Genomic DNA, 15430 nt, shown 5'->3' on the forward strand with positions numbered 1-15430 from the left:
CCAGCACAGAGACACACTCCTCGGTCACACACCAGACATCCTCCATCCCATTGGCCAGACCACTGCATGGTCCAGGAGGCATTAAACTGAAGATCAAGGAACAATTGACTGCTAAACTCCTGTACACAGGAAGATAAGTCCCAGAAACTTTGGGGTCAATTTTCTGGTCCATCCCGCCATGGGAATCGTAACAGATGGGACAGACAATTTGACAAATCACAGAAAGGTGCATGAACCTTGGGCAGGAATTTCTGGTGGGGACAGGCAAGATCAAAACTCCTGCTCTATGTATGTGATCCGCAATCAAGAATGTTCAAGTTGGAAAGTTTACAACCCATCTACAAAGCTGATGAATTGCAAAAACTGTCGCAAACCAGACAGGAGATTTCCCTGGAACAGCAGGTGAAGAAACCGGACAAACGTGGCCAAGGCAAACAACAGATGCATACATCTGTTGAGAGGTGGATAAATATCGCTGAGGATGTTGAGTCATTCATATGCTTCATTGGCTACAAAAATTCCTACCAGCAACAATACGGAGGTTGAATGCATTCCAGATTTTGTAATTTCAGACAATTTGTGAATGACGGTGAGAGAATTTACATAAAATTATGGATTTGTTAAAACAACTAGTTCAACCAGGTATCCACCAGCAAATGGAGAGGCCGAAAGAGGTGAAAGAACGGTAAAACTTTGTTGAAAAGGAGCTACCTCAACTTGGCAGTGTTGAGCTACCATTCCACATCACTTCAGAATGGTTTGGCGCCATCAGAAATTCTGATTGGACGAAGACTAAGGACTCAACTTCATGCCCATCCACGTATGCTCATGCAATGTCTAAAAGCAACTGATATAGAGTGAGGAAGGAGGAGGAGGATGAGTTTCATTCAGACCAGAAACTACAATCAACACCATACACTGCATGATTTACCAGAACTCGAATGAAGTAAATCCATTTGGATTAGAGACCAGGGGCGAGATTCTCCGACCCCCCCCCCGCCGGCACCGGAGATTCGGCGGGGGTGGGAATCGCGCGCGCCGGTTGGCGGGCCCCCCCCCGCGCGATTCTCCGGCCCGGATGGGCCGAAGTCCCGTTGCTAGGATGCCTGTCCCGCCGGCGTGGATTAAACCACCTACCTTACCGGCGGGACAAGGCGGCGCGGGCGGGCTCCGGGGTCCTGGGGGGGGGCCCGGGACGATCTGGCCCCGGGGGGTGGCCCCACGGTGGCCTGGCCCACGATCGGGGCCCACCGATCCGCGGGCGGGCCTGTGCTGTGGGGGCACTCGTTTCCTTCTGCCTTCGCCACGGTCTCCACCATGGCGGAGGCGGAAGAGACTCCCTCCACAGCGCATGCGCGGGGATGCCGTGAGCAGCCGCTAACTCCCCCGCGCATGCGCTGCCGGGAGATGTCATTTCCGCGCCAGCTGGCGGGGCACCAAAGGCCTTTCCCGCCAGCTGGCGTGGCGGAAATCAGTCCGACGCAGGCCTAGCCCCTCAAGGTTGGGGCTCGGCCCCCCAAGGTGCGGAGGGTTCCGCACCTTTGGGGCGGCGCGATGCCCGACTGATTTGCGCCGTTTTTGGCGCCGGTCGGCGGACTTCGCGCCGATACCGGAGAATTTCGCCCCAGAATCCAGAAGGCTAAGTACCAGGAAAGATAGAAAATCCAAGAACCTATGGGACAGTGAAAAGAAATAGAAGTGCACATATCTCTCCAATAAGAAGACCATCGATGAACAGGGAGACAACCTGAACAGAGAACTAATAGTGCCTAAAGATTCACATATTATTCTATAGAGTTCGAGAGAGAACATGGTGAACTTGAATCCTTTGCAACCTCCAAGGGAGATGAGAACAAGGTCAGGAAGATTGGTGATATGGTATAAAGGATTAATGATGAACATGTAGGGTGGGATCTACTGGTGGGACCCCCGTGGGAGAGTATGAACAAAGGGAAACCCTGTTGACAGCAGGGGGACAGGAAGTGCCCACCATCCACTAATGGTGGGCCATCTCTGCCGCCACAAAACATGCTGTGGTGGTTTGGAAAATCCCATCCATAGGCTACATCATTAGTGATGTAAGATTACTTGATTGCAGAGAATGGAAAGTGAGCGTTCTACGTAGAGTCTCGTGCCGAGTCTATATTGTACATTGTTCATCTAATATTCACGGCACGACGGCATAGCAATTAGCACTGCTGCCTCACAGTGCCAGGGACCCAGGTTCAATTCAGCCTTGCGTGACTGTGTAGAATTTGCACTTTCTCCCCATGTCTGTGTGGGTTTCCTCCGGGTGATCTGGTTTCCTCCACAGTCCAAAGATGTGCAGATTAGGTAGGCTGGCATCATCAACACCAATACTTTGACATTTAACAGGATTGGTTGTATTGTTTTACTGTAATCACAAGCTTAACATAATATGACCTATGCTCTGAGTAATAAATATGTAAAAACAAATTGGTTTAATCTTCTCCTACATGGTCTGGATATGACCAACTTTCACAGGTAGAGAACTTTGTCAAGAAATGGGGGCATTTAGATGGTTGGTAGTAGCCATGGTAATGGTAACATCTACATTTCTAAGATAGGGCTTTAGCTGCTGTGTCTTGGATCTCGCTGAAATTCAGTAGACCTCCCTCCCCAGCTCAGGAAAAGAACTACCCTGCTATCTGTAACTCTCTCTTTCTGCCATTTCCATAGCTATGGCCTTATTGCAGACCTCCTTCTCCATCTTTGCCGAGATTTTATTATTCTAATAACTCCTACAAAACTGTCCCTAAAGTTGATTTTTAAGTTTGAGCCATACTGGTAGCGATAGGAGAGTTTAATTCTGAATGAAACCTGCAACTGTCTCACTTGGCAACTGCTTCCTTTGAACGCATCTCCCAGTGCCATTTCATTCGTGGTCATACCATAATATGACTTCTGAATCTCATTCATTTCAGCATATTCCATGGTACTGGGATCTCGCAGGCAACAAAGGTTAGACACAACAAAGACACTACATTAAAAGCACCTGGTCTTATTCTGGTGAGGAAAACATTTGCTTTACCCTCATCGCCTATTTCACTTGCTTTCAGCTAAGTTTGAAATGTTTGTTCATAATGATACCAGTCTTCTTAGTTCGGGTTGAATTATCCCATTCTCCTGGGCGGCACGGTGGTTAGCACTGCTGCCTCACCACGCCAGGGACCCGGATTTGATTCCGACCTTGGGTGACTGTCTGGGTGGAGTTGACACATTCTTCCCATGTCTGCGCCTAGGTGGGGTTCTGGAGATAGGGTGGGGGATTGGACCTAGGTGGAGTGCTCTTTTGGAGGGTTGGTACAGACTCGATGGGCCGAATGGCCTCCTTCCGCACTATAGGGATTCTATGATTATGCCTTCAGTGCCATTTTTTTATTCATTCAGTTACGTACCATGTTGATTCACTTAGCTGTTTATGAACACCACATTTACATACAGAGTAATCTTTCAAACCATTCTAGCTTCCTCAAAATCAACTATCGGAATTTCAAAAATGTTACAATGTTCTGCAGTCCATAATTTTTCAAATGAAGTATCAATAAAAATTCCATCCTAGCCTCATCGCCATCTTTCTGTACTGAGAAAAGTGGACTTGTAGTAAGTAGTCATTATTGAACAAACCTTATATCTCCCCAAAAGAAAGAGAGGCAGCTGTACAATATACTATGCTCATCTATATTATCATCCTGATATACTTCCTTTCTACCCTCCCTGGGACCTTGATATCCTTCCTAAAGTCTCTGTCTAAAATTTTACACAATACTCCAGCTGAGGCCTAACCAATGATTTGTAAAGATTGGCAAAATTCCCTCAATTTTCATTCATACCCCTATTTGAAAAGTAAAGTATCCCATCCACTGTATTAAGTTGCCCTGCTTCCTTCCTGAATTTAAGTATGTGCATCCCCAGGTTCCACTGCTTTTGCTCAAAATCGTAGCATGTAGATTTTACTGCCCCTTGATGTTTTTCCTCTGAAATGTATCACTTCACATTTATCTGCATTAAATTACTTCTACCATGCGCATGCTCTCTCCACCAGTCCATCCATCTGCTCCTGCAGTCGGCTACTATTCTTTTCACTAATTACTATGTTGACAATTTTTGTATCATCAACCAACATTGAAATTGCTCCTCCTATTCCTAAATCCAGTTCATTTATAGTATGAAAAATATCCACCCACCATTACTTGCTGTTGCTTAGCATGAGGTTACCATGAACCTTGTTCCTCATCTGAGGTGAGTCAACCCTCAGGTTAAATCACCACCAGTCAGCTCTCTCTCTCAAAGGGGAAAGCAGCCTATGGTCCTCTGGGACTAAGAAGATTTTCATTATGTACCCAAGTTACCATTGTCCCGTTAATACCATGTGCTTCTAGTTTCTGAATAAGGCTTTTATGTGGTACTTTATTAAATGCCTTTTAAAAGTTGATGTAGCCAACATTGACAGCAATACATTCTTGAATCCTCTCTGTTAAAGAACTCAGTCAGATTAATCAGACAAATCTTAACACATCTGTACTGACTCTCTTAACACAAGCTTCTCCAAACAAGAATTAATTTTGTCCTTAAAATTCGGTCTCTTTCAGTTTTCCTACAACTGCATTAAATTGTTTGGCCTGCAGTTACTAGATTTAGAGCGGTGTAACATCTGCAATTTGAAGAGGAGTGTAACATCAGCAATCCTCCAGTCCTCTGGCAGCACTGCCGTACCAAAAGATTGAAAGATTGTAATCAGAGCTTCTTCTATCTTCTCACTAGCTTCCCTCAGCAATGCCTGTTGCTACAAATTAAGACATGGACAGCAGTTTTGGATTAAGCTCAAACTTATTGAGGGGAGAAGAGGAGCAACTGATCTGGGGCGCATTGGAATAGTTCTTTAAAAATATATTTTTATTTAAACAAGAGCATTCCTAAAGGGATTCTGTTATGTCCCCCAGCCACGTTGACGACCTCCACTCCAGTAAATTCGCCAGCAGGCGATCAGAGTGGTGAAGGCCACCACATTGGCCCCATTCCCTTCCAACAGCTCAGACACCCCAGAAACCATCACTAGAGGGCCCAGCTAAATCTCCACTCCCACGATTTTCGATATTGCTTCAAATATTGGGCCCAAAATCCCACCAATCTTGGGCATGATCAAAACATATGGGTATGATTTTCTGGCCCCTTCCACATCTCTCACACTTATCCCCTATCTCTAGAAAGAACCTACTCTTCTGAGCATGTGTCATTTGAGCCCAATGCACCACTTTGAACTGTACCAAACTCATCTGAACATAACATAAGAACATAAGAACTAGGAGCAGGAGTAGGCCATCTGGCCCCCCGAGCCTGCTCCACCATTCAATGAGATCATGGCTGATCTTTTGTGGACTCAGCTCCACTTTCCGGCCCGAACACCATAACCCTTAATCCCTTTATTCTTCAAAAAACTATCTATCTTTATCTTAAAAACATTGAATGAAGGAGCCTCTACTGCTTCATTGGGCAAGGAATTCCATAGATTCAGAACCCTTTGGGTGAAGAAGTTCCTCCTAAACTCAGTCCTAAATCTACTTCCCCTTATTTTGAGGCTATGCCCCTTGGTTCTGCTTTCACCCGCCAGTGGAAACAACCTGCCCGCATCTATCCTATCTATTCCCTTCATAATCTTATATGTTTCTATAAGATCCCCCCTCATCCTTCTAAATTCCAACGAGTACAGTCCCAGTCTACTCAACCTCTTCTCGTAATCCAACCCCTTCAGCTCTGGGATTAACCTAGTGAATCTCCTCTGCACACCCTCCAGTGCCAGTACGTCCTTTCTCAAGTAAGGAGACCAAAACTGAACACAATACTCCAGGTGTGGCCTCACTAACACCTTATACAATTGCAGCAGAACCTCCCTAGTCTTAAACTCCATCCCTCTAGCAATGAAGGACAAAATTCCATTTGCCTTCTTAATCACCTGTTGCACCTGTAAACCAACTTTTTGCGACTCATGCACTAGCACACCCAGGTCTCTCTGCACAGCAGCATGTTTTGATATTTTATCATTTAAATAATAATCCCTTTTGCTGTTATTCCTACCAAAATGGATAACCTCACATTTGTCAACATTGTATTCCATCTGCCAGACCCTAGCCCATTCACTTAGCTTATCCAAATCCCTCTGCAGACTTCCAGTATCCTCTGCACTTTTTGCTTTACCACTTATCTTAGTGTCGTCTGCAAACTTGGACACATTGCCCTTGGTCCCCAACTCCAAATCATCTATGTAAATTGTGAACAGTTGTGGGCCCAACACTGATTCCTGAGGGACACCACTAGCTACTGATTGCCAACCAGAGAAACACCCATTAATCCCCACTCTTTGCTTTCTATTAATTAACCAATCCTCTATCCATGCTACTACATTCCCCTTAATGCATGCATCTTTATCTTATGCAACAACCTTTTGTGTGGCACCTTGTCAAAGGCTTTCTGGAAATCCAGATATACCACATCCATTGGCTCCCCGTTATCTACCGCACTGTTAATGTCCTCAAGAAATTCCACTAAATTAGTTAAGCACGACCTGCCGTTTATGAACCCATGCTGCGTCTGCCCAATGGGACAATTTTAGCACAGGACGACGTTGCATTCACCTGGTGCATCATTTTTCAAAATTATTTGTTCATGGGATGTGGGCGTTGTAGTGATCTGTACATCTGTACATACATCTGCACATACACCAGGGACTGCAGACAGATGTAACAGCCACAGCATCACTAGAGGGCATCAGAGACGGGTATAAAGGGTCCAGCCCAAGGTAGGATCCGCCTCTTTCAGAAGCACAGGGCTAGTGAGCAGCAGTTCAGCATTGGCAGCTTACCTTCACTGGTAATACCTCTTGACTGTATTATGTCTAGTTAGGCTCTGGAAACAGAATGAACCTACTGAATAAAGTATTTGTGTTAACTGGAAGTCTACAATCTTTATTCAGACTTAGAGAATAACATAGGCATCGCTGGCTGGGACAGCATTTATTTCTCATCCCTGACGGCAGTTAAGAGTCAACCACATTGCTGTGGGTCTGGAGTCACATGTAGGCCAACCTCATTCCAAACCCCTCATCCCAACTCCATGCCCAAATCCTTCTCCCACATCCGCTTAATTTCCTCAATTGGTGCTTTCTCTGTGCTCACCAGCCATCTGTGAATATCCGTGATCATCCCATTCCCCCAACTCATCCGGCGATAACAACCTGTCCAACAGGGTGTGCTCTGGTAACTGAGGGAACGAGACATTGGGATAGTTAAGTCTGGAGGTAACCAAAGCATGCTTGCAAAAGAAAACCTGAATTAGGAAATGCATATGGAGGTTTATTCATCCACAGAATGTGGGCATTGCTGGAAAACCCAGCATTAGTGTTATAGAAGAAGAATCATAGAATCCCTACAGTGCTGAAGGAGGCCATTCTGCCCATCGTGTCTGCACGACCCTCTGAAAGAGCACTCTACCTCGCCCACTCCCCCACAATCCCACCTAACCGTTGGATACTAAGGGGCAATTTAGCATGGCCAATCCACCTAAGCTGTACATCTTTGGACTGTGGGAGGAAACCAGAGCACCCGGAGGAAACCCATGCACACACGGGGAGGACGTGCAGACTCCGCACAGACAGTGACCCAAGTTGGAATCGAACCTGGAATCCTGGCGCTGTGAAGCAATAGTGCTAATAGTAATGAGTTTATTTCTTGAACTGCTGCAGTCTGTGTAGTGAAGGTACTCCAAAAACCTTGTTAGAGGGATTGGGGGTTTCTATCATTTTGACCTAGCGATTATGAAGCAATGCTGATCCATATTCCTGACAGGATTGTGTGTGGTTTGGCAGTGGTGGTGTTCCCATGCATTTGCTGTTCTTGATCTCCCAGATGGTGAGGTCATGGTTTGGGGAGATGCTCCAGAAGAAACGCCAGCACAATTCTCCAGTTTATCTTGTAGATGGTCACATTGCACAGGTGATGGAGGGACTGATTGTTTAAGGCAGTGGATAGAGTGACAATCAAGCGGACTCTTTCATCCAGAATGGTGTGGAGCTTCCTGACAGTTATTGCTCTCCTCCAGACACATGGAAAGTATTCCATTACACTCCTGGTTTGTATCTTGTGGAATGTGGAAAGGCATTAGGAGACTAGCAGTGAGTCACTTGCCACAGAATATTCAGCTTTTGGCCTGCTCTTGTCGCCACAGTATTTATGTGGCTGGCCCAGTTCAGTTTCAGGCCTATGGTGCCCCTTAGGATGTTGATGGCAGCGGATTTGATGATTGTGACTGAATGTTAAGGAAGGTGGTTTGACTTCTTCTTGGGGGACAAGTGTCAGCTCAAGTCTGGTTATTGCCCAAGTCCTGCTGCATGTGGGAATGGAGTGCATACTGTCAAACTATCAGCAAAACATCAATTCACCACTGCTCAATAAAGATTTTTATTATTACTTGGCCAACACGGTGGTGCAGTGGTTAGCACTGCTGCCTCACGGCGCAGAGGACCTGGCTTTGATTCCAGTCCTGGGTCACTGTCCATGTGGAGTTTACATTCTCCCTGTGTCTTCATGGGTTCCACCCCACATCCAAAAAGATGTGCAGGATAAGTAGATTGGCCATGCTAATTGGAAAAAAATAATTGGGTACTCTTAAGATTTTTAAAAATCACCACTACTCTCTGTCTCCTTTACCATAGCCAATTATGTACCCAAGCTGTAATCAGATTTTTTATTTTTTAGCACTGCCAATGGATAATAATAATAATCACTTATTGTCACGAGTAGTCTTCAATGAAGTTACTGTGAAAAGACCCTAGTCGCCACATTCCGGCGCCTGTTCAGGGAGGCTGGTACGGGAATTGAACCCGCGCTGCTGGCATTGTTCTGCATTACAAGGCAGCTGTTTAGTCCACTGTGCTAAACCAGCAATGCATGCATGTGTTCCACGGGATTTATATAAATTACAATAATGGGGTAAAAAATTTCCACAGGCATGCACCTGAAGACAAAAGCTCTTCACCAGTATTGTAATAAACTTAGAAGTGATCTCTCAAATCACAGCAGCAAAACTCATTTCTCTGCAAACATATTGGGCCATGTCGTCGAGGCTTCCCAACATTGGGTTGGGGAAGGTACCCCAAAGATGCACTGGGGAATCTCGCTCAGAATGTTACAGGTAAACATTTGCATGGCAATTGCCCAGAAGTGCAAACTTCCTCTGAACAATTGCTCTGGGAACCATCTGAAAATGTGATTTAAATTGCAAATTTGAGGGGCTGGATTCTCCGGTCTCTGATGCTGAAGTCGCATTCGGCGATCGGCCAGAGAATCCCCGTTTACACGTAAACTGGGGGCTGCGCCACTTTTGTGATGCTCTGCCCCTCCAAAACGGCGTACTCACAGAGTACGCCACACGCCGTCGGGACGGCCACATGATGTCACCTGAGGCCCACCACCAATGGGCCGAAGTCCCAACGGCGTGGAACACTTATCCTTTTTTTCGTAAATCTGGCGTGGCGGCTACAGACTGAGTCCAGCGCCGCCACAGTCGGGTGGGAGCTGTTCCGCGGTGCAGGGGGGAGGGGGCTTTGGCATGGGCTGGGGGCACTGTCGGGGGGGTATTCCGGAGGTGGTGAGCCAGGTGAAAAGAGATGCAGTTTTTGGCAGGCTGGGTACATGCGCGGCGCTGCAGGCCGCCGCCGTGCGCATGCACGGCCATGGACCCGGCAATTCTCCAGCCGTATCTGCAGCTAAAGCTGAGGGCTTTACGCTGCGTGGCTCCGAGCCACCCAACAGACGGAGGATCGGTGGAGGTTTTGCACCATTTTTTTGGCTGTAAAACGCCACTGTTCCCACGTCGGCATCGGCAATTAGTCTTCAAATCGGAGAATCCAGCCCCAGATGTTTCCAGCTGTGTTACACGAATAGTTAACCAGAAAAAGTTGCAAGACTAAAACCTCTTCTAAGTTCTGCGTAAGTATTATAAAGACACAGAATGATGCCCACCCCACCCCCGCGCCCCCAACTCCCCCTGGCCAACCAACCTCCCCCCCTCCACACACAGTAATCCCCAACCGCAAACCCCTTGGGATTCCCACACGCGACTCCCACCCAACCCGCGGACCCGACTCTCATTCCCAACCCACAACATGCAACCTCGAACTTCCACCCAACTGACCTGACCTGACCCCACTGACCAGATCTCTAGACCCCCGATCCAAATCAACTCCCCTGCCCTATCACCCCCCTGATGTCCAACACCCCCCCCCCCCCCCACCCCCCACAACTCCTCCCAACATCCAATTCCCCAAAGCCCCAAATCCTATCCACTTATCTTGAGCACTTACTTGCTCCCTGGCCTGTCAACTACAATGTCAATGTACGCGGTTTACAGGAGCTAATGCTGTAAAACAAAGACCACGTCCTCCTTCAATCTGACTATGCTGGACTTTAATGCTGGAACGCAATGACTGCTGCACAACCTTAAACTTGTTGCCCTGAGTTGGAAGATTGGAATAGAGAGGCATGGAAGACGTTTGGCAAAGGTTGGGCAGAGTGGCCCATTATGCAAAGTGATGGTCTCAGCCAGCAGGATGTTGGTGCACCAGCTGAGGAAACAAGAGGCGGCGAGAGAGATTGGGAAAGTAAAAGATACAGGGGGGAAGTTGTGGATCCAGCAAGGGTGAATAATGTGTTTCGGGGGTTTTACGGTAGATTGTACAAATTGGAATCCCCAGCCGGGGTGAAGGGTATGAAGCGATTCCTAGGAGGGTTGGAGTTCTCAAGGATAGATGAGGAGCTGGTGGAGGTTTTGGGAGCCCCAATTGGGCTGCGGGAGGTGATAGACGGGTTGGGGGCGATGCAATTGGGTAAGGCCCCTGGACCTGATGGACACCCGGTTGAGTTTTATGAAAAGTTCTCCGGCTTGCTAGGGCCGCTCCTGGTCAAGGCTTTTAATGAGTCCACGGAGATGGGCGTGCTCCCTCCCAACGTTATTGTAGGCATTGATCTCTCTTATTTTGAAGCGGGATAAGGATCCGGAGAGTTGTGGGTCGTATAGACTGATCTCCCTGTTGAATATAGATGCCAAATTGCTGGCAAAGATCTTGGCCATGCGCATAGAGGATTGTGTCCTGAAGGTAATTGGGGAGGACCAGTAGAGATTTGTGAAGGGACGACACCTGACATCCAATATTAGGCGGCTCCTAAATGTAATAATGATGCCAGCGGAGGGGCGCGAGGTCGAGGTGGTGGTGGCCATGGATGCAGAAAAGGCCTTTGATCGGGTGGAGTGGAGGTACCTGTGGGATGTCCTGGGAAGGTTTGGGTTCGGGCAGGGATTTGTGCATTGGGTCCGGTTGCTTTGTCAGGCACCAGTGGCGAATGTAAGGACCAACCAGGTCCGGTCAGAGTATTTTAGTCTGTGCAGGGGAACAAGGCAGGGGTGCCCACTCTCCCCACTACTGTTTGCCCTGGCCACAGAGCCTTTGGCAATGGTGCTGAGGGCATCGAACATTTGGCAGGGTGATTGAGCAAATGAAAGGGAACTTTCGCAGGTGGGACTTGCTCCCGCTGTCATTGGCGGGGAGGGTACAGACTGTGAAAATGACAGTCCTCCCGAGATTGCTGTTTGTGTTTCAGTGTCTCCCAATCTTTATGCCCAAGGCATTTTTTAGGAAAATGAACGCAGCGATCTTGGGTTTTATATGGGCTGGGAAAGCTCCGAGGGTGAAGAAGGTCCTTCTTGAGCAGGGGCACGGCGAGGGAGGCTTGGCCCTTCCGAACTTTATTAATTACTACTGGGCGGCTAATATTTTGATGGTTATGAAGTGGGTAGTGGGGGAGGGGTCGGTGTGGGAGCGGGTAGAGGCGGCATCATGTATGGGCAGGAGTCTGAAGGCTCTATTGACGGCACCTCTGCCATTCTCGCCGGCTCGATACTCCACAAGCCCAGTGGTAGTAGCAGCGCTGAGAGTGTAGGGGTAGTAGCAGTGCTGAGAGTGTAGGGGTAATGGAGGCAGCATATGAGACTGGATGGGGCGTCGGTGTGGTCACCGATCTGTGATAATCACAGGTTTGCTCCGGGGGGGCTGGACAGGGGCTTTAGGAGGTGGCAGAGGGCAAGGATTGAGAGATTTGGGGATCTTTTCATTGAGGAGGGTTTCCCGAGCCTGAAGGAGCTAGAGGAGTAGTTTGAGTTACCAGGTGGGAACGGATTTTGGTACCTGCAGGTACGAGACTTTGTCCAGAGGAAGGTTCCAAGCTTCCCTCGCTTCCCTCTAAGGGGATTACAGGATAAGGTGATGTCAAAAACAGGGGTTGGGGAGGGGAAGGTCTCGGAAATATATAAGGAACTGATGGAGTGGGAAGCGGTCCCAATCGAGGAGGTGAAGAGGAAGTGGAAGACGGGCTTTGGGGGGGGGGGGGGGGGGGGGGGGGGGGGGGGCTGAGTTGGAAGTCGGGCTATGGGAGAAGGCCCTGAAAAGAATCAATGCATCCTCGTCATGTGCCAGGCTCAGCTGATCTAGTTCAAGGTGGTCCACAGGGCTCACATGACTGTGGCCCGGATGAGTAGGTATTTTGTGGAGTTGGAGGACAGGTGTGGGAGGTGCGGGGGAAGTCCGGCGAATCATGTACATATGTTTTGGGCGTGTCCGAAGCTGAGGGGATTTTGGCAGGGATTCTCAGAAGTCATGGAAGGAAGGGTGACTCCGAGTCCAGAGGTGGCAATATTTGGAGTGTCGGAAGATCCGGGAGCACAGGGGGTGGAGAAAGGCTGATATCTTGGCCTTTGCCTCCCTGGTGGCCCGGAGATGGATTTTGCTGGGATGGAGGGACTCGGAGCCTCCAAAGTCGGGGGTGTGGGTCAGCGACATGGCCGAGTTTCTCAGGCTGGAGAAGATTACGTTCGCCTTAAGGGGTTCAATACAGGGGTTCACTCTGAGGTGGCAGCCGTTCATCGACTTCTTCAAGGAAAATTGACCATCAGCAAAAAGGGGGGGGGGGGAAGGGGAGGCATGGAAGTGGAGAATAAGGGCAGGGAATCTAATATATGGGTAGTTGGGAGTTAAGGCAGGGTGAAGTTGGGTATGTTACTGTGGGTTTTTTGCGTGTGTCGGACATTCTGTTATTTAGAATGTTAATATGTTAAATGTTAAAATTATAAATGCCTCAATAAAATGCTCCCTAAAAATAAGTGATGGTCTCACTGCTGACCTTGAAGAAAACCGTCCACAAAGACCCCCATAGCCTGCATTTCACTTTTCCCAGTGTTAATTTAATTTCAGTGTCACCTACAGGCGATCTCCAGTGCCCAGCAAGGTGACGTTCACCAAGCAGGCTAAGCAGTCATTCTCCTTGAAGAATTCTGACTGGCAGAAAACACATTGATTAACCTTTAGTTTTCACTAATTTTACAGAAAGTGAAGTAAAGATTAGGAAGCACACATGATTAAGGCAGCTGTTGAAATAGCATAAACATTTTGTATAATACATTACTTTCAGAATGTATAGAATTTACCATAATGGAAAAATTTGACATTCAATAAGTATCAAATTAGTTTTTCAGGGCCAGAGGGATCATTCCGAAATAATTATGAATTTAATATGCTGCCCAAAAACTCAATTACACCTCATTCAAGAAAGCATAACATTTTAAAGATTGCGTAAAAGTTGTAGTTCATGGCCAATCAAATAATGTTTTCTAAATGGATCAGACAACGGTGCCCTCTGACACTACCCTATAATTGTCTGCGTCCTTTAAATCTCATTCGGGTGATTTGACACTATTAGTGCGTTCCTGAAGAAATGTGCACCTCAAGCTGCGCATAATTATTATAAATAGCCTATTTGGCCTTAAACATCACATTAGGCTACAGGTCAGCCTATTTCAGATTGTTCTGTCCTAAGCTTCAACCAGTGGCTGCTGCCACAACTGGTTGCTTTCTGTGATCAGTGACAACACATGATACTATTACCCTGATGTTTGCTCATAAAGCAAGCTTCTGTATGTCACTGCTCCTAATTTTTATGGATGCTTTCAATGGGAAGCACTCAAATGCACCATTGTGGGGTTGGACTTTTGCAAATTCACTATGTTTCTGTGTTTCCTGTACCAGATTGATTCCTGGGATGAAAGAATTTCCAATGAGAAGAGATTAAGTAGAACATAGAACATAGAACATTACAGCGCAGTACAGGCCCTTCAGCCCTCGATGTTGCGCCGACCTGTGAAACCACTCTAAAGCCCATCTACACTATTCGCTTATCGTCCATATGTCTATCCAATGGCCATTTGAATGCCCTTAGTGTTGGCGAGTCCACTACTGTTGCAGGCAAGGCATTCCACGCCCTTTCTACTCACTGAGTAAAGAACCTACCTCTGACATCTGTCTTATATCTATCTCCCCTCAATTTAAAGCTATGTCCCCTCATGCTAGACATCACCATCCGAGGAAAAAGGCTCTCACTGTCCACCCTATCCAATCCTCTGATCATCTTGTATGCCTCAATTAAGTCACCTCTTAACCTTCTTCTCTCAAATGAAAACAGCCTCATGTCCCTCAGCCTTTCCTCATAAGATCTTCCCTCCATACCAGGTAACGTTCTAGTAAATCTCCTCTGCACCCTTTCCAATGCTTCCACATCCTTCCTATAATGCGGCGACCAGAATTGCACGCAATACTCCAAATGCGGCCGCACTCGAGTTTTGTACAGCTGCAACATGACCTCATGGCTCCGAAACTCAATCCCTCTACCAATAAAAGCTAACACACCGTACGCCTTCTTAACAACCCTCGCAACCTGGGTGGCAACTTTCAGGGATCTATGTACATGGACACCGAGATCTCTCTGCTCATCCACACGGCCAAGAATCTTACCATTAGCCCAGTACTCTGTCTTCCTGTTATTCCTTCCAAAATGAATCACCTCACACTTTTCTGCATTAAACTCCATTTGCCACCTCTCAGCCCAGCGCTGCAGATTATCTATGTCCCTCTGTAACTTATAACATCCGTCCGCACTGTCCACAACTCCACCGACTTTAGTGTCATCTGCAAATTTACTCACCCATCCTTCTACAGCAGTGGCCCCAAAACAGGTCCTTGTGGTACACCACTAGTAACTGGACTCCAGTCAGAACATTTCCCATCAACCACCGCCCTTTGTCTTCTTCCAGCTAGCCAATTTCTGATCCAAACCGCTAAATCACCCTGAATCCCATGCCTCCGTATTTTCTGCAGTGGCCTACCGTGGGGATCCATATCAAACGTTTTACTGAAATCCATATACACATCAACTGCTTTACCCTCATCCACCTGTTTGGTCACCTTTGTGAGGCACAACCTACCCTTCACAAAACCGTGTTGACTATCTCTAATCAAATTATTCCTTTCCAG

Source organism: Scyliorhinus torazame, chromosome 6 (assembly GCF_047496885.1).
Source record: "Scyliorhinus torazame isolate Kashiwa2021f chromosome 6, sScyTor2.1, whole genome shotgun sequence".
Lineage (NCBI taxonomy): Eukaryota > Metazoa > Chordata > Chondrichthyes > Carcharhiniformes > Scyliorhinidae > Scyliorhinus > Scyliorhinus torazame.